This window comes from Protopterus annectens, chromosome 7.part1 (genome assembly GCF_019279795.1).
Source record: "Protopterus annectens isolate FY-2018-M chromosome 7.part1, PAN1.0, whole genome shotgun sequence".
Lineage (NCBI taxonomy): Eukaryota > Metazoa > Chordata > Ceratodontiformes > Protopteridae > Protopterus > Protopterus annectens.
The window spans coordinates 58,249,693-58,271,103 of record NC_056740.1 but is presented as its reverse complement, the minus strand read 5'-3'; the positions used below and the strand labels follow the sequence as shown (position 1 = coordinate 58,271,103).

Genomic DNA, 21,411 nt, shown 5'->3' with positions numbered 1-21,411 from the left:
TGTTAACACTTTTAGAAGTCTAGAAGACCAAACATGATTCAGAGAGTTGAATGCATTTATGAGAGTTAGCATCTCTTGTATGTTTATCTGTTTTGGCCTGTCTTTTTTGTCCCAAACGAACCTACACTTTTATGCACATTGACACTGCTCCCCTAGTAAAGTCTGAGGTATCTTTAGTGCCTGACTGCTTTGGAGCATGAGGGGAGAACTGGAGACCTGGATTCAGAGATATTTGATGTCTCCTCCATGTGATTCTTCTTTTCACGTATCCCAGAACTGGAATTTAAAGACAACATGTGTTGATGCCAGGACCAAAGAGATTTCAACTACCACTGTATATTTCTCATGTGGAATCTCGCAAACGATATCATGAGAATCATGGATGCCATGAGACCCTTGCTTAGACAGAATTCTGAGTGGAAAATCCATGGACTTGATCTATTGGAAGAAAAGTTCTTTATACCGAGGTGTCTAGCAGGCAACCCAGATGTATAATCCTGTGTGATGGAGTGAAAAAAGAATTCTGAATGTTCTCTTTAAATCCCAGCCTGTGTAGGATACTAAAGTGGGAGATTCCTGACACTTTGAAAAAGGCTCTGCAAAGATAAACAAGTCATCCAAATATGAAAACGTGGATATTCTGTAGATTGCAATGAGCTAAAAAAGGATCTACACACTTTGTGGACATTCATGGAGCAGTGGATAGCCCAAAGGTTAAAGCAGAGAATTGAAAATGTGATCACGACTCAAAACCTTAAGAATGCCTGAATTTGAGATGAATATGAATGTGATGATATGAATGTTTCAAATCAAAGGTAACTAGAAAACTCAAATGAGGAAGAAGAGGTAACAGTTGTCTGACAGTTATCTCAGAGGAGAAAGGCTTCAAAATTTTACTGAGCTGCTTCACGTAACCAAAGGTACAGGGTTTGATTCTTTCCACCTTCATTTGGCTGATGTGCAACTCTTGAGTAAGTCACTTAACCAAGACATTGCTCCCGAGCTGAGTCTGAAAAGGGTCCATGGAGATCAGTGTTCTACCCTGGAAAACAAATACATACATACAAATAAATAAATAAAAACAGGTTGTGAAGTGAAATCATCTTGAGCCTGGCCACTACCACAAACTGATTCAGGTAAGAAAGATCCAGAACTGGTCTCCAGGAATTCTGTTTCTTTAACAGTAACAATATCCTTTAATAACACACCCACCTGCACTTACCATAAACTTATACTTCCTTCCGCTCCATCGTTTCAGCTTCCCAACCAGTAGTGTTTCTCTGCATATATTAGACATAACTCCTCCCTCGACAGCCATCCCCCGTTTAACTTTCTCCTTGCCGGCTGGCAGTCTTATTGTATTACCTTAATGACTTACATTCCTCTCCTTGGATTATTCTCTAACCACCTTTTGACCAGCCTCCATTCATAACATTTCTACCAATATGGGTTATACTCCACTAGCAATCCTATTTTTAGCCTTCTCTACTGTAGCTATTATTATCCTTCTACTCCTTACATCCCTCCATACCTCACACATTATTCCTCATATCACTAATAGAACAACCACTGGAGTCCCCCTAACCAAGCTAAACGTTACTCCAATATCTCAGACAGTCTATTTACTACCACTATTAGAAACTTTCCAAAAGTCAAATTTCTGTAAACAACCTCTAAAATTAATACCATTAAGTTTCAACTCTCTATTATGAAACAATCCCTCATACTCAAACTACATCCCACTAATTTCTCTATCATTACCTTCTGTGGTGGTATCCACCCTAACCCAGGTGCTAGTCTTTCCCCCACAACTTTATCTCATACAAAAGATCTGAAATTTGTCACACTTAATTTTCACAGCATCTGCAATAAAATTACAGATTTCCATGCAGGGATATCACTACATTCCCCCAATGTCTTAGCTGCTGTAGACACTTGGCTTAAACTTAAAATAAAGGATTCAGAACTACTACCACCAGGCTATAGCATAATCAGGACAGACAGACTAGACAAAAAGGCTGGTGGAATTGCACTATTCTACCCCAGCCATTTCAATTTAACCAATTCAAGCCCTATTCCAAAATTTGACAATGCTGAATATCACCATCCTAAAATATATAATTTCAAAAACATTTCTATAGCTGTACTCTATATTCCCCCTGGACAAAACTCCCCTATACTAGAAAATATCCTATCATGGATCTCTATTCATATTTCCTATCTTGGTGACTAATGTCTGACTTCCCTATCACTAGCATAAATCTTTACCAGTTTTCACAGAGTGTCACAACCCCAACTCGATATGACAAAACCTACAACCAAGGCTGCATACATGCCTGGATCTTGGTTTTAGATGCAATTAAATTCACACTAATCAGTACCCTCCCAAATACCCTAAGTGACGACCAACCCACATGCACCATAAGAAAATACACTAATATTCCTAAGGAATGTCATTATAAGACAATCCCCTGCCTCAATAAATTTAACTCACACTTTCTTAGATATACTGAAAAACATAAACTGGTCTATCCTAAAAATTCTTCCTCTGGATAAAACAGTAGACCACGTCAATACATTCTTAACCATCCTAAATAATCTAGCACTGATACGAACCAATCAAAAATGGCAAAGCAGAGCCTCTTCTGTTCAATGCGGAACAGCGGGCTGTTCCACATTAAACAGAAGAGACTTCCCTTTGGGATTTTTGATTGTCTCATATGCCAGCATATGAGCCAATCAGTTGCCGGCTGCTTGAGAGTGCCAGTTGCTTGAGTGCCAGATAATGTGGATTTTACTGTACAGGCACACAGGAACAAATCATGGAAAGAATGGCTAAAAAACAAAACTCACAAAAATCTAGAAAACTTCAGACAACTAAGAATTAAAGTTTAAAAAAGGTATGTACTCACAATAAGGTTCCATCTGTGTTGTCCATTTTTATTCTTCCTCAACTGCTGGGTTACTCAGCCACTTCTTCCAGCTCATGGAAAAGTGAAACTCTCAAGCTCCTCCATTTACCCATAATGCTCTAGCCACCTAACATACCTCAGATCTTATTTGCTGCCCTTTACAACTGCAAAACAGTACAAAATGAGAGTATAACAGAATCTGGGACTCAAACAAAGAAAAAATAGTTCCTTCAGTTACTTTCGATCATTCTAAGAGTCAAACAAGGAGGGGTTTGGTGGGAGGGAAGTTGGGGAAGAATAAAAATGGACAACACAGATGAAAAGTTATGATGAGTACATCACTTTATCTGATGTTGTCATTTTCATTCATTCATTAACTGTTGGGACATAATCACCAGATACCTAAATTCCAGAAGGACTCTAAGGAACGATATTCCTGAGCACAGCTGAGCCAAAGGCTGCTCTTCCCTTACAGACCAGATCCAATTTCTAATGAGCAATAAAAGTATGAGGATTAGCCCAAGTTGCAGTTGCACAAATATCATCCAAGGAGGTTCTAGACAAAAAGGCTGAAGAAGTTGTCATCAAGCTAGTGGAATGGGCTTTTGTTTTGGTAAACACATACCCACTTTTTGTATACAAAAGTAATGCAGTCAGTCAACAATTTAGCTAAAGTTACTTTAGGAAGTGGTTTGCATAATTTGGATTCCAAAAAGGAAACCAATAATTGCTCTGAGTTCCTCAAATTTTTGGTTCTGTGAAGACAAAAATTTAATTGTCTGTGAACATCCAATAGGTGTAACATATATTCTCATTTATTTGAGAAATTTGGAAAGAAGACTGGAAGGTTGGTAACATAATTAACACTGGATTCTGACACTATCTTAGGTAAAAAGGAATGATTAGTCCGTATAGATACTCTGTCCTTATGAAAAGTCAAATAAGGAGGTTTAGATGACAGGGCCTGTAATTCTGATATTCTTCTGGCAGAAGTAATGGCAACCAAAAAGATATTTTTCCAGGTCAAAAAATTTAGTTTCCACTTAGCTGACAGTTCAAAAGGGAGTTGGGTTAAAGATCTGAAAACAATGTCAAAATCCCAAGAAGATATGGAATCCTTTAAAGGAACCATAAGTAGGAAAGTTCCTCTGAGAAAAGCTTTGCAAAGTTGGAGGACACTATAGTTGAATTATTTACTCCTACATGAAAATTAGAAATGGCAACTAAATGTACTCTTACAGTAGAGGAGCTATTACCTTATTTGAAAATGGTAGCTAAAAAGTCAACAATCTTAGGAAGTTTTGCTTTAAAAGGGTATAAATTATTTTTATGTGACAGGAGAGATAGCCTGGGCTATCTAGCAATCAGTGGAACTGGAGAAACCAGATGGTCAACTTGAGGCCTGAAATGTCTGGATGAGTCATGTCTGTCAGGTGAGACAGTAGGTTTGGAGCTGGAGCCAGAATCCAGGGCGGATGAAGAAGATGCGGCCAAAGGAAGGGAAACCAGATCTGATGATGCCAAAAATGGACAATGAGGATAACTGTGCTCTTCAATACAGATGCTTTCAGAAGGAATTTGGGAATGAGGGGTAATGGGGGATAGGCATAAAGGAGACTGGATGGCCAATCATGAAGCAAAGCACCTCTCGTTGACTCCTCCAGTGAGGGTATCAGGGAAAAGTACCTGCTGCATTTGTTGGTGAGGGGAGATGCAAACCGATCACAGCATGGTTGGCCCCATTGAAGGTAAATCCTCTCCACCACCTTCATGTTGAGAGACCACTCATGAGGCAATAGAATAGACCTGCTTAACTTGTCTGCAATCATATTGGACTTCCCTGGAATGGTCGTTGCTATCAAAAAACAATTGGATGACATCAGCCGTTGCCATATTCTCATAGCTTCTCGACAATGAGGGTAATATTTGGTTTGTTGATGTACCAGACCACCAACATACTGTCAATATGAATCGCAATAGTCCTGGTGGGGAAAGTGCCTTGGAAGGCCTGCAATGCTAGGAGGACAGCTTTAATTTCCAGGACATTGATATGCATGTTGACTTCTTTGGAGGACCATGTGTCTTGGACTATTATTCCCAAAAATTACCCCCCCCCATCAAATCTAGGAGGCATTTGTGGTCACTATGGCCTTGGGCTGGTGAAGAACAAACGGACGACCTTCTTGTATTTGACTTGAGTATATCCACAATAGAAGGTAGTTTTAACAAGCTTGCATTATTTTAATGTGATTGGATAACAATGAAGAATCTTAATATGGTACCTTGCAAACGGTACCAGAATGACACCAGCTGACATGGATACCAAAGCTTGGAGGATCAGATGAGCTGAAAGAGAAGAACTCTGAATGACCTTTTTGACCTGGAACTGAATAGTTTGAACTCTGGACAGAGAGAGAGATCGAGGGGCTGTTTGAGTGACTGTACAGAACAAGGCACCAACAAATTATAATATCTGTGCTGGTTCAAGATGAGATTTGTTGTAACTGATAGACATTCTCAGATGAGAGCATAAATGAAGTATGCAGTTTTGAGCTTGAATCAAATGATGCCTGGTCGGAGCAGTTATGAGCCAGTCGTCCAAATATGGAAACACATGGAAATCCTGCAGTCTCAAGTTAGCTGCTACAAATGCCATACATTTGGTGAACACTCTGGGGGCTGTGGTGAGACCAAAGGGCAGTGCTCTGAACTGATGATGACTAGCTGCTAGCCAGAAGCGTAAGAATCACCGGGATCACCTGTTTATTTTTATATGATAGTACGCATCATGGAGATCTATTGAGCATATCCAGTCATTCTTTTCTGAAAATGGAAGAATGGACTGAACTGTGACCATCTGGAACTTTGTCTTTCATACAAATCTGTTCAGGCTGCTGAGATCCAGAACTGGTCTCCAGTCCCCTATTTTCTTTAGCACGAGAAAGAATCTTGAGTAAGTTCTGCATCCTTTCAGGTCTGGGGGACCTCTTGGATGACTCTTCTGTTTAGCAGCTTTTGTTTTTGAATAGCTGCTTGATCCCTCTGGCTGGGTGGAACATCGGGAATTTTTCTGGAAACTGAAGGAGAAGGGAAAATGGAATTATATATCCTCTGGATACAATCCTCTGCACCCAAGTATCTTTTGTTATCTCTAGCCAGGCTCTCTGATGCAGGGACAAATGACCCCTGACTGCCTCCACAGTCTGCTAGTTCCTTTCTGTTGGCCACCGCTATGACCATGGCATCAACAGGTGGGCCCTTGGACCAGAACTGCTTGTCTTTCAGAGGGGTCATAATTTCATCAGACTTCCTTGGAATGGGCTCAGTGGTGTCAGGCTCCTTCCACTTCCACCATGAGACCAATTTGAGGAGCTCGCTGGCAGGCAGAATTACCCAAGAAGTAGATGGGCTGGTATCAACTGCTTCCAGGAGCACAGATTCTTCTGAAAAAGGGCTGCTGGGCTTCTAGTCACCTCTATGTTTCAGGTTTATGAGGATGTCTCTGAAGGAGACATTCAAAGGAGGTGACCATTAGGACCCTTCACCCTCCTCAAAATCTGTGTCTTCAGTGACAGATTCAGGAGAATCCAGATGCTTCCCCTTGCATGTCCTTTTCCGAGAGACCTCCTCAGTGGGATAATCTGAGAAGGTATCAGAAGAGGTGGAAATACCCAACTGGGTATCCTGGGGTTTTGGTACCGACTGTCCCTGTGGGAGGGTTAGCAGAGATGGGAGTGATGTAGATGCAGGACCTGAGGGGACAGGACCTGCCTGGGTCATGGTAGCTGACAGGGCTCTCTCCAAAGTCATAAAGGCTGACCTTCTCCGAGAGGGTTAGAAACCCAGGTCTGAGAGGAGGGCTTTCTGATCCTTGGTCTTTTCTTGCTCTGAGGAAAGTCACCCTGAGGCAGACGTTGGAGCCAAACTAAACCTTCCCAATGTTCCGAAGAGTAGAGATGGCACCAAAGTCCTCAGAATTGACTGAAACACCTCAGATCCAACAGGGTCAAATCAGCTCTGAGAGCTCTCTGGATCTGATAGCATGGAGAATCTCAGAGTGAGCTTCAGATCCAAGGATACAGCAATCTTCGAATCTGAAGAAGACGGTCTTAACAACTTGGATCCAAGGGCTCCAAAACAACAGAGAGAAAGTCAGAGGAGGAAGAGTTAGAGGTGGTGTTATGGATGCATGTGCATCCTGAACCAAAGGGGGCAGAGCCAAAGCAACAACTGTGGGGCTCTGTGCTGAGAGGATCTGTCTAACTAACCTCTCCACATCTTCCACAGTGAGACTTCTAGAAGATTGAGAGGACCATTTGGAAGGAGAGTCTGGTCTATAAAGGAAGGGAGAAGGTAGTCTCGATGGGGCTAGGTCCACAGATCGGGAGTACTTTGTCCTAGGTAGTACATCCTGCAGTCTCTTCAGATCCAATGAATCCTTACTTTTTGGAGACTTCTGATCTGAAAAAAAGGTCCGATCCGATGACAGACTTTTTGTCTTTTTTTGATCCAAAGGGAGTCAGGTCCAAGAGCCTAATTTTTTTCTTCTTAGATGGATCTGAGGCAACTGTAGGATCTGATGAAGACCTTTTCAAAGTCTTCTCTGAGATCTTTGAAGAAACAGAAGAAGAGCTAGGAGTGGAGTGTGGCAACTTTTTAGAGGTTTCTCCAGCTATGGCGTCACCAAAGGAAGAAGGTAAAAGCCCCTTTAAAATCAATTTGTTTGTGCTTTCCACTAATGCTCAAGGGTTGAATGCATGACATATTGTGCAGCTCTCTTGCAGGAGCAGGGGGCCAAGGCAATAAACATAGTGTGCGCACATTCAGTGAGGGGGATCTTCTGACTGCACTTCCCACACTTTTTGAAACCTGCAGGGGCTTTTTCTTTTTCAGCCATTGTCTACTGGAAAGAAATACAAATGGCTACAACTAACTTCTTCAGTACAATGACCACAACAACAACAAGATTTAAAGAATATATGGACAGAAAAAGATTTTTTTTTTAAATAGGAAGATAAAAAGAGAGAGAGAGAGGACTACCTACAAAGGTAGTAAAGAACTATGATGAAATGTAGAAGGATGAAGGGAGAAAGATATTAACAATAGTATCAAGAGTACATTAGTACAAGAACAGGAAAAGAACTAAAGGAAATATATTGCTTTAAATATGAGAAAATAAGTACTTATCTAGCCCAAAACTCAAGAGACAAATCGTCACATCTTTCACCCTCTGGTGGCAAACAAGATCTGAGATAAAGGGGGGGGGTGCATTATGGGTAAGGGAGAAGCTCAAGAGTTTTAAGTTGCCACGAGCTTTTACAGAGGCCAAGTCAGATCTGATGCCTTGGATGTGAACTCATCAGTCGAGGATGGAATGAAAACTGACATCAGATCATAAGTTACGTACTTACTGGAATTTTAGATTTCTCTAATCTCTGTCTGGATACTGGAACAGCAGGACTGGTGCCTTTGGTGCCCTCTAGTAATAAGAATGAACTCCTCATCAGTTCAAGCTTCATCCTACCCATAATCCCTCCCTGTCATGACTCTGCTAGATTGAGTATGCTTCATTATAGATTACAAGCAGAAAGTAAATAAACTTGATACATTTCATACCTACCAAATGATCCCCATAGATCTTTCAAAAATGGGCAATTTGGAGGTGGGTGGTGGGCAAGTTGTTCCAGTGTCCTGACAGAGTTCAGGGAAATCTAATATTCCTGTAAGTACATTACTTACATATTTCTCAGCTCCTGTTCAGATACTGGAACAGCAAGACAGAATTTAGGAGTTATACACTCACCATAACTTGGTATCTGTGTTGTCCAATTTCATTCTTCCTCACAACTGGGTCTCTGGATACAGTATCGGATCAGATCCAGCCATTGTAAAAGACTGATGCTACAAGTCTTGAGCTCCTCCCACTACCACAATGCCCTGCATCTCCTTTAACTCTTCAGATCAGGTTTACTGCCTCAGAAAAAAAAAATAAAGGATTATAAAACATCAACTATGACCACAACAGTATTACCCTTAACTGGAACTCAGGTTAGAGATCCATGGAGCTCTGATTCCTCTAGATACCTCTAGACTTCCTGGAAGGGGGAAGGTCAGGTGGGATGCGAGGAAGAATGAAACTGGACAACAGAGATACCAAGTTACAGTGAGTCCATAACTCCTAAATCTAATGATGCCCATTTCATTCTTCCTTACTACTGGGTCAGAATCCCCAGCTACATGATTTCCCTGGTGGCTCCTATGGAAGGATATGCTGGAGCATCGTGGAGCCAAAGGATGCTCTGTCTCTGGAAACTATATCCAGTTTGTAATGTGAAACAAAGGTATGTGATTTAACCAGGTTGCCACAGCAGAATCTTCATCAATAGAGGTTCTAAATGAGAAAGCTGAAGGATTGGAAATTGACCTGTTAGAGTTGGCCTTTGTGAATGGGGCAATTGTATGCCTTTTAAGGAGTAAATATAGGAAATGCAATTAGCGATCAATTTTTGTTAGAGTTACTTTTGACACTGTTTGGCCCAACTGTTTGGGATAAAAGGAGATGAATAGTTGTTCAGATTTTTTACATTCCTTTGCCTATGCAGGTAGAAATGCTACTTTCTATGAACATCAAGCAGGTGAAGCATATATTCACCTTTGTTGGAATAGTTAGGGAAGAAGACTGGAAGATGAATGTGCTGGTTTATATTCATTTCCATGGCCACCTTAGGCATGAAGAAAGGATTTGTCCACAAAGACACTCTGTCTTTGAAAAAGGTAATGTATGGTGGTTTAGATGATAAGGTCGTAGCTATGAAACCCTCTTGGCTGAAGTAATGGCCAGAAGAAAAATGGTTTTCCAGGCTAAAAACTTTATGTTGCAGGAATCAGCTGGTTCAAAGGGTCTCTGAGCAAGGCCCTGTAGGATCAGGTTCAGATCCCGAGGAGGGGAAGGATCTTTAATTGAGGCCTAGGAAGAAATATTTCTTTCATGAAGGTCTTTCATAACCTGGATGTTGAGATGGAAGTTAATGAATGTGAATTGTCTGTGACATGGAAATTAGCAATTACTGCCAAATGTAATTTAATCATAGAAAAAAACTGGCTCCATCCTGAAAAAGAGAACTTAGAAAAAGCAGGATAACCGAAATGCGAGCTGAAAAAGGATCAATGTTCTGATTCTGTGCCCACACTGAAATTCTTTTCCATTTACTATTATACACCTTTTTAATAGAAGGCTTTTGAGAAGCAAGTATGATTTTCTGGACAAGGAAGGCCAGCCTGGACTTTCTTAGGATCACTGGAAGTGGAGAAACCAACTGGTTAGTCTTAGGGATCTTAGATAAGGGATTGGTGTTCTGGTGGGTGAGAAATCAGATCCTGTCTGGGATCCAGTATCCATGTTAGGTATTTGGCGTGAGACCACATGAAGGGGAACCATACCTGACAAGGTCAGAAGGAGCCAATGAGGATTACAGTTCTCTTTAACCTGCTGTTTTTTCTGTAGAACTTTTGCAATCAAATGGAATTGGAAGGTAGGAGTACAAGAGACCCGGAGGCCAATTGTGTAATAGAGCATCCCTGGGTGACTGTTCATTTTCGGGGGGGAGGGGTCAGAGTGAAATATTTGCTGCATTTGGTGTTCAGGGGATTTGCAAAAAGGTCACAGCAAGGTTGGCTCCACTGGCAGAATATTTTGTTCGCTACTAACTGATTCAAGGACCACTCTTCTGGACTCAGGATAGATCTCTTGAATCTGTCCGCTAGAAAGTTGGACTCCCCAGGGATGTGCACTGCAGTCAGTAAGTTGTTTGAATAGATCGCCCATTCCCACACTCTCATGGCCTCTCTGCATAATGGGTATGAAAGAGATCCCCCCTGTTTGTTGATATACCAGACTACTGCCATGTTGTCTGTATGAACTGCTATCATTCCCAGAGGTAGGTAGTCTTGGAAGGTTTGCAACTTCAGAAGAACTGCTCTCATCTCTAGAATACTGATGTGCAATTTGGTCTTCATCATGGACCACTTGCATGGAAAATCTTCCTTCGAAATGCCCCCCCCCCCCCCAATTAGGAAGCATCTGTGGTCACTCTGGCTGTTGGAGGGGGGAGGGAAAAAGACCTGGCTATATAAAGATCATCCAATAGCATCCACCATTGGAGATACACCTGCAGATTGGAGTTAAGTTTGATCAGGGCAGTAAAAGGGTGATACAGGATGAACCAATGGACTGCTAGTGTCCACTGAAGCATTTGCATAAAAAATCTTGCCAATGGTACTAGAAGTATGACGGCCAACATGGAACCTAGAACTCTTAGTATAAATCTTGTTGGGGGTGTGGGCATATCCAGTAGAACTTGAACTTATCTTAGGGACGAGACATGTTGCAATGGTAACTGTGTTCAGTTGGATTCCTATGAACTCTATCATCTGCACAGGTGTCCGTTTTGACTTTGTGAAATTTATCATGATCTCAGCTGACAAGGTGTGCAAAATGTACTGCATTGCTAACACCAGTTGATGCCTCAATAGTGTAGTTAGGAACCAACTGTTTAAGTACAGAAATACCTGGAATCCCTGCAGCCTCAGGTGAGCTGCCACTACTGACATGCATTTGGTAAACACCCTGGGGATTGTGGTGAGTCCAAAAGGCAGTTTCTGAATTGGTAATGATTGGCTCCTAGCAGGAAGCACAAATGCCTCCTGGAGCATCTGTTGATCTTTATGTGATAGTATGCATCCTGGAGGTCTATTGAGCACATCCAATCATCCTTACATAGAAACTGGCAGAATGGACTGAACCATCACCATGCAAAACTTTGACTTCTTGACAAACAGATTTAGCTTGCTCAGGTCCAATGTAGGCTGCAGGTCCCCTGTCTTTTTTAGCACCAAAAAAGAACCGTGAATAAGTTCTCCATCCTTGTTGTTCGGTTAGGACCTGTTGGATGACTCTTTTCTCTAGATGTTTTTGAACTTCTCTTATGGTGTACTCCCTCTGACTGGGTAGGATGTTCGGGAAGTTCCTTCCAGAGATAGGAGAGGAAGGAAAAAGGGAATGTAATAATCTCAGGAAATTATATTTAACACCCAGTCATTGTTTATTATCTTTGTCCAAGTGTCTAGGTACAATGAAAACCTGCCCCTAACTGCCTCCAGAGTAGGGCAGTCAGGTAGTGCTTCAGGAGTACTGATAGGGCTTGTCAGAGTAAGGTTCTCTGAATTCCTGATTTTGTGGACCACCTCTGCCCCTAGGGTGGCATCTCCTATTAGATCCTTGTCCCTTGCCTCTGGATGAGGAGTCTTCCTGAGAATCCAGGAAAGAACCCCAAGACTCTCTGAACCACATTTTCTTCCCACTATGCTGGCTCTTTGAAAAAGGCCTCTGAGGAGAAGAAAATTTGATCACTACAGCAGACAGAGTCTTTCCCGCTTGCTCACTGCAGGTAAGTGTGTCCTTGGCCAATGGTTCACACAAAGAAGAGCAATTGAAGAGGGCATTAGTAAAAAATTCCTTAAAGGGTTCTGCAAACCCACAGAACTTCAACCAAGCATGTCTCCTGAGGGCTATGCCCAATCTGGCTGTTCGAGAGGTGCCTTCCACAGTGCTGGAAATCCACCTCATAGTTGAGTTAGACAAAGACATAAAAGCTAACAGCTGGGGGGGAGACCTTGATGAAATTCTACTCTGACATGCACTCTGAAAGAGAATTGGTGAGTTCCTTGACCAAATCCCTTTGAAGACCCGTGAAGTGCCCAAACAGTTTAGCGCTCTCAGCGTAAAAGTTGCTAAGGCATATATGCACTTCCCTTGTCTGTCCAAAGTCCGAGACTCCTTGTTCAGGGGGTGGACAGAGGAGCTCTGCCCTGCTAACTCCTTCTTTGTGGCTGCTAACACTATGATGGCATCAACTGGGATATCTTTACTCCAATAACAACGATTCAATGTGGGGCTCAGAAATTTGTTGGCATGGTTGGGGACAGGCTCCATGGTGTCAGGCTCCTTTCAAGGCTGGTGGGAGACTGGATCAATAAACTCACTCACCAGTGGAGTAACCCAGATATAGATAGGCCCATTATGAATGCCTCCAGTATACCAATTCCTCATAAGAAGGAGATTGGGTAGACCATCCACTCAGGATCACTAGGATAACTCGAAAGGAGATAGAGAAGAGTTCAGGGGGGGTCCTTCATCCTCATCAAAATCGGTGTCCTTGATCACAGAATCCAAAAGGGAATCTACATGCTTCCTCTTGCACGTCCTCTTCTAATGCACCTCCTCCACGGGGTAGTCAGGAGAGGACTTGGAAGAGGAAGGGGCCCCTTGATTAAGGGGGCTGGAGGATTTCTTGGATGGGCTGACCATGGACAGGACAATTTGGACCAAGGCTTGAACCAGAAGAGGACTGCACAGGTTCTAGGGGAGGGGTAAGAGATGCATCTCTAGGCCTACAGAAAGCCCTCTCTGCCACCTGAAAAGCCAGCAAACCCAGAGATCCTTCCTCCTCCCTCCTCAGAGCCAAAATAGGAGGAGAAAAGGAAGACAACACCCCAGATTCACATCCCCAAACTGTTGAGAGCCTAAGACCCGAGGGGAGGAGACAGATCTGACCAGATCAGAGACGAGACTACGCCCACAGAGCTGACACTGACATCTCAGGCCCTGGTCCCGCTCTACTCTGAAAACATCAAGCCGAGCTGGTCTGGGACACTGCTGGAGTTGAGGAAAGCACCATCCTTGGCTCCAATGATGTCTCTCTTAAGGTATCCGGATCCTGGGGTTCTGAAGCGGGAGGTCGGATTGGAAGAGGAGTCACAATAAAAGATGATGGGGCTCTCACAGATCCAGGATGGGACAGAGATGGTAAAAGCCCCATTACAATCTGAGAATTAAGCAAGCTCCGCATCATTCTGTCCATGTTGGAAAGTCTACAGGACCTAGAGGAGACTGAAGAACAAGTAGACCTAGCTGGAGATGGTGATTTTTCGTTTCTCGGTGTACGGCTCCGACGTCTTGGACCCAAAGGCTTCGGATCCTAAGAAGACTTGTTCAGAGAAGGTGAACTCCAAATTACTACTACCGCCAACATATCTGAAGGCACACTTTGATACATAGTTATTGAATCTAAAGTAAGTCAGGTCCAAGAAGGTGGCAAAAAACACAGCCCTAACATTAATGAAAACTGAGAATGGGAGGGGAGGTGAAAGATATAGTTATAGAAAAACTCTAGGATTTAAAGAGAAGAAAAAGCAAGGAGAAAAAAACTGAACATTTAGCACTTATCTGAAGCTTAAGACCAGCGCAATCACGTCTAGCCAGAAAGGCAGTAAATGAGATTTGAGGAGTTAGAGGAGATGCAGGGCATTGTGGGAGCAGGAGGACCTCGAGGCTTGTAGTATCAGTCTTTTGGAATGGTCAGATTGGATCCGATATTGGATCCAGAGACCCAGTGGTAAGGAAGAATGAATTGGACAATATCAGATCTCCTGTTTACACAGCTGGCTTACCTCAATAAGCTTTTCAAAATAGTTGTTCCAAAGGAAGCAATATTTATTATTCCGAGGCTGCATGGTCCTGTGGTCATGTGCCACTCTCCCTCATCATCTCCAATACCTCAATCAAGGAAAAGAAAGTCATATGGAAAAAAGGAGCATTTAAGTCATAATGGAAAATTGTAAAAAGGGGATGTATCTAAGTAGGGCATGGATAGATTATAAACATCTTCTGACAGCATCCCACATTCATGGATAAAGGAGTACTTACAGATTTAAAAGATACATCCTATACTGATCAATTACATTACAGTGACCATGAAACAGCACTAAACCACTTTGCAGCTAAGCCAAGATAATGGAAAAATTATTATCCCTGGGATAAAAATTCAAAGGTGGATACTCCAGGATGACTCTTTGTCACCGCTGCTCTTTTGTCTTGCCCTTAACCCAATAAGCTATCTACTTAACATTTTAGGTCATGGTTACAATTTGGCTCCCACAAAACAACAAAGTGTAAAGACTTTTCATCTATTTTGTGGATGATTTAAAACTGTATAGTTCAGCAGATGAGTAGCTGAAAGCACTACTGCAAGTGGTCAAAACGGTCACAGATGATATAAGAATGTCACTTAGGTTTGATAAAAGTGGAAAAGCAACATTTAAAGCAGGAAATCTGCAGCACCAAGAAAATATCAGTCTGTGACAGGAATGTGATACAAAGGTACTTGAGCAGGAGTTCACAAAATCTCTCTAAGATGACATTGATATATAAACTGTATCTTATATAGCATATATCACTGAGATAGGTAGGTTAAAAAATAAAAAAGACAGATGGGTACACAAGTCCAAGAAGAGCCATAAATGTGACACAGTGGACTATTGAGGATAAGTAAGAAATTATGCATTGTTACTATTATGCAAGAAACACAGAATTTACAGATAGAAGATATTCAGAAAGATTAAGAGAGAAATTAGAGGAAAAAAATACTTGCATAAGAAAAACTGTCAAATGCAAATTTGTGTTCATTAATACAACAGATCCATGAAAAACATTACGTAGACAAAGAAACACTGGGCATCCTGGAAAAGGAAGTGACAGAAAAAAATGTGAAAATACAAAGAATAAAACTCAAGATTTTTGAAATATATAAAAAAGAAACATGGACAAGGGAAAAAAAAGAAATCTGTTATGGTGCGATATTTATGCAAAGGAGAAAGCCAAACTAATCAATTCAAAACAATCAATGCCAAAGTTATCTGAAGGCAAAAACAGGCAAAGGCACCCAAACATAGAAAAATTCACAATACAAAAAAATAAGACAACAAAAGGGAACACTGATCAGAGGATTAGTAATGCAGAAGTTAAACAAATAGAAAGTGAAGTTATGAAATACCTGCAAAATGAAGGATTTCATATAGAAAATCCAGCACAAGTAATCATCATCAACTCCCCTTTTCCCCCATTTTCTACATTGGGTCGGGTGTTGTGTCAACTGTAACCATCTCTCCCTATTCAGTGCCACTCTCCTACCTTCTTCGACAGCCATGCTTGACTGTCATAGGTCTTCTCTCACACAGTCCATCCACTTCTTTGTCTGTCCCAAATCTTCTTCACCAGTCTGTCATCTGCATTTCTGCACATGTGCCTGAACCACTGTAATCTGTTCTCTTTGACCTTTTCTGCAATTGGTGCTACTTTGGCTTCTGCCCTTGTGTCCTCATTCTTTTGTCTGGCCCACACTGTGCATCCTACCACAAATCTCAGGCACTAAATCTCCATCACCTCTAACTTCCTCAACTGCTCTGCCTTGACTGCCCAGGTTACTGTACCATACAGTAGTATTAGTCGCACCATTATTTTGTACACCGTAGTTTTAAGCTTCTTTGGCTTTCTTCTGTCATACACTAACCCCAACATTCTTGGCCAGTTGGCTGCAGCCCCTCTCATTCTAGCTTTGACCTCCTCATTCAGAATTCCTTTCTCCTCGACCAACTCCCCCCCCCCCCAGTTACTTGGAAGCTGTTAACCTGTTCCACTATTTTCCTTTCTATCTCAATTCTCAGCTCCTCCTTAATTCCCCTATTTGCTGCCATTACATTGTCTTATGTCTACTCAGTTTCATTCCATGTGCCTTCAGCAAAGGATAGGGGAATGGAATGCAAAACTGAAGTTTTTGCTCAGAGTCCGCCTGTAATGCCACATCATCTGCATACAGCACCTTTGCTGATCTGTCCCCTCCAACCTGTTTGTCAATGTAGTCCATCACTAGTATGAATAGCAGTGGGCTGAGAGCTGATCCCCTGATGCACACCCACTTCCACTGGGAAGTCTTCTGTAAGACCGAACACTGTTTGTACTTGAGTCACTGGGACTTGTACATAGCTTGCACTAGCTCTACCAATGTTTCTGGGACTTTGAACTGCCTCAGGCATGGCCAAGTCAGCTTTCTTGGGACCTTGTCATATGCAAGTGTAGTCCTCAAACTAAGGACACACAGGTGGAATGGCTGGCATCTGATGACTTGCCACATGACGATGCTCTGGAGCCTTAGTAGGAAACCTGCACAAAAGTTAATTTGGAGTTGCATAGCAAGAGAAGGAGCAGGAAATAGTGGCAACTCTGATGTGGGCAATGTTGTGCAGTAATGGGACAATGAGTTTCCATATGAAGGAGCAGCAGATGATGCAGGATGCAGCAGAACAACCCATTCTGAAACTTTGTGTATAATGCCCGCAGGAAACAAAGATAGCTGCTTGATTTAAAAGAGACTAATAAACATATTAAACTCAATGAAAGAAACAGATTAAAATGTTTGAAGTTTGGTAAAACAAATGAGCACATTAATCAAGGATATTAACAGAAATTCACGTGATATAATAGAAATAAATGGGATACATTACTGTGCAGCTAAGTTAAAAAACAAAGTATTATCACAAAAACATAGAACAATACGGGAAAGGAAGGAAAGAAACAAAATGCCATCATGGAAGCATCCCTTTATTTTATTTATTTATTCACATCTGTTTACTTGAAAAGTCTGACTGGGTCAAAAGTACCCATTTTCAGTGGAGGTCAGGGAAAAAAAGTTCCAGATACAGTAAGTTGCATAAGTATAGAAGAATAAATATTCATAAATTGAAGAAAAAAATAAATAACATCATTTACATAGCAGACTACAGGAAAGCAGTTTATAACAAGTATTACAAGAGGTTGTTATGACACAATGAACATGACGGGAGAAAAAAAGAAACTCAGACGATAGAAAAGGAATATGATAAGTATAGGGAGAGAAGAGATAGGTTAATAAGAACAGAGAAAAATTAGTGATAAAATCTGAGAAAGTCAGGGGGATTATGATATTGGTTAAATATTATAGATGTAAAGGAAATGTGGTTGGAAGTGAGGGCTGAAGAAGAAACAGGTATAAAATATTTTGTCATCTAGATAAGATCAGACAAATAGGATGAAATGCTGGTTATAGTAGAAACTAGAAGTCAGTACTTTGAAACGAAAGAGAGAGGGAAATCTAATTAATTGGGGATTTTGGGACTAGTTCAGCCTGGTTTAGCATATCAGCAGAGACAGGTTTTGGATAAATGTTCTCTTAATTTGTGTTTACAGGAAGGTGGGCTAGGAACAGACCTAATTTTGAGGGGTAAGGAATTCCAGTGTTTTGCTATGGAGTATAATTAAAGGCATTTACAGTATGACTTACGTTTATTATTAAGACAAGAAGTATCACTGTTACAAGAATATAGAAGCAGGAATCAACAAAATTCTTTAGAAAGATAAACTTAGTAAAAGCAACACACAGTATTAGAAGAGGATCTATCACACACTACTGCAAATAAAAAAATAAAAATATCAACACAGTCAGAAAACATAGAAGACAGGCATATATATATATATATATATATATATATATATATATATATATATATATATATATATATATATATATATTGGTCTACTACGGTTGATTGAAAACTCACTTGACTGAAAATGAAATTACTAGGACCACTTCATTGAAAGCTTACTTCACTGAAAACGCATTTTTTTGAAACTCATTTCGTTGAAAGTCATAAATGGCCTTTTCCCCACTGTAGTGTGACCCTGGAGTTAGTATATAAAGTAAGGGGGGGGGGCATTTTAAACTATACACAGTAATACTTACAAGTGCAATAAATAACTGTTTCCAAAAGATAATATATAACCAAGATATGTGGGGTGCTTCGCCCCCCACACCCCCTTAATTTATATACTAATTCCAGGGTCGCACTACAGTGGGGAAAAGGCCATTTATGACTTTCAGCTAAATGAGTTTCAGTCAAGTGAGTTTTCAGTGAAGTGGTCCTAGTAATTTCATTTTCAATCAAGTGAGTTTTCAATCAACCGTATATATATATATATATATATATATATATATATATATATATATATATGGTTTACTATCAATAAGTCGAAAGTTAAAATAAAATGTGTACATATTAGCGAAGTGCTTCACCGAACGTACACATTTCCGTATGTACCTAATGTCGAAAACAGCTGTTAATTGTCGAAAATGTCGCTCGTGACATTTTCGACAATCAACAGCACTCCCACCCTTCCCTTAACTCCCTACCTAACTAGCCTAAACTCACATTTATGCAGGGGGGGCAAGCCCCCCTGCCCCCCACACCCCCTAACTTAATATTCCAACTCTGAGATCGCACTACAGTGAGGAAAGGGATGTATTTCCCTAACCGCACTGTACCGCGATCCTCTTACATGAGCGAACATTATAATTGCGAATGCACAGTCCATTCGCAATAATAACATTCGCTCACATAAAGTATTCGAACATATTGTGTTAGAATACTTCATAGCCATGCAATTGCACAGCGGCATTTTGATAGTAAACCTATATATATATATATATATATATATATATATATATATAGTAGAAAATAAGCAATTCATTGATTATCCAAAAAAAAGTTTTACAGAGAAGTGGAAAACAAAGAAAAAGGAACAGAAACATCACCAAAAAAAGAAGAAATTGACAAATTTAGGAGAAATATTTATGAAGACAATGTGGAACATAACAAAGATGTTGAATGGATAGAAAATTAAAAGAAACAGTAAGGAATTCAAATGTACAGGATATGAAATGGGATGAAGTAATGGCCAGAGAAATTGAAACAAAATTAAGAAAAGCTCCTAAATGGAAAACCCCAAGCCTCGGTGCTGTACCTAAATTCTGGCTAAAAGTATTAGCATCTTTACACAAAGATTTATCTCTGAGTAAGAAGTACTAATATGCACTTCCTGAACAGGCAATAGGAAAAAAAGATACTTGTCCTTAAGATTGAATCTGTAAGCCATTCTAAAACTATAGGCCAATAACTTGCCTTCTAAAGATGTAAAACTATATACTAGAATTGAAACAGACACAGTTTGTAGTCATTTAGAAAAAATTACTCAAACATAGCAATAGAATAAATGGATAACAAAAGAAAGTCACACAGAACAACAATCATTTGCTGCTAAATAATGTCATAACAGAGAATTGTAAAAAGGGGAAGAATCTAAAAATGTGATGGGCAGATTACAAAAAAGCATTTGACAGCACTCCACATTCATGGATAAAGGAGTGCTTACAGATGTATAAGATACATTCTGCATTGATCGATTACATTACAGTGACCATGAAACAGTGGCAAGCCACTTTGCAATTAAGTTATGACGAAAGGCAAATTATTATCCTGGGATAAAATTTCAAAAGAGGATATTCCAAGATTATTCTTTGTCACCATTGTTGTTTTGTCTTGCCCATAACCCATTAATCTGTTTACTTAACAGATTAGGTCATGGTTACAATTGGACTTCCAAAAAACAACCTTGCTCAGATGAGGAGCTAAAAGAGCAACTGCAAGTGGTTAAAACTTTCTCAGATAATATAAGAATGTTATTTGGTCTTAATAAATGTGCACAAGCAGAGGTATAGTACCAAGCAAATATTAATCTGGGACAGGAATGTGATATAAAGAACCTGAGCAGAAGGAGTGTATAAATATTTAGGAACTGGTGAAGAATTAGCAATAAAACATGAACAAATGCGAATAGAACTCTGTAAGGAACACTTCAGAAGACTAAAACTAATATTGAAAACAGCCCTGACATCTAGGAATAATGTCCAAGCTATAAACCAATTTGCTCTTCCTGTTCTAACTTACGTACAGTTTTGGTGTGAGTGACTGGCTCCAAAAGGTATTGGATCTGTTGGACAGGAAAACAAGAGAAGTGATTCACATTTCTCAAATGATACATAAAAATTAAAGTATACTTATATATTCCTCACTCTGACAGGAGGTATAGGCCTTATTAAAATGTGTACAGATTTGCAGTCGTGGGACTGCATACATATATGCTAACTTCATCAGATCCAAACACAGTGAAAGTTTTAAAGCATGAGGACAGGAAGTCTACAATGACCTCCCTACTTACTTTAGCAGAAATTTTCTGTGTCAAGTGGGAAAAGAAATCAAACCAGAAGTAGACAAAAGTCAGACTGCAACTGAATGTGCCAAAACACAAAACACAAAAGAAGAAATGTAAGGAGAAGGATTAGATGAGAAGGCAAGATTGTGGTAAAGCCATAATGTAGAGGTGTCCTGGACAACCTCATGTTGATCAGAATTTGAAGCAGGAATGGTTAAGGAGAGGTGAGTTGAAACCAAAAGATGAAAGGTTAATAATGGCAGCCCAGAACAGTGGACTACAAACATGCTGGTTTACAAAGTCCATTGAACATGTGGAGAAAGTCAAATGTAGGTACTGTAAAAAATAATTGGAAACAGTAGCACATCTTCTTGCTGGGTGTTATACACTCATGAATAAGGGCTTGTACACTGAAAGACACAAGAATGAAGTAAGACTGTTGCATTGGGGATTGTACAAACACTACAATACAGAAATACCTGAGAAGCATTGGAAATAAGAACCACAAAGCATTACAGAAAA

General features: G+C 40.5%; 1 protein-coding gene across 1 annotated transcript in view; it reads right to left on the bottom strand.

Annotated features, from left to right (window-relative positions):
- Positions 1 to 21,411, bottom strand: part of KBTBD12 (kelch repeat and BTB domain containing 12) — a 1,334,674-nt gene that overhangs the window by 575,692 nt on the left and 737,571 nt on the right. The window lies entirely within an intron of this gene.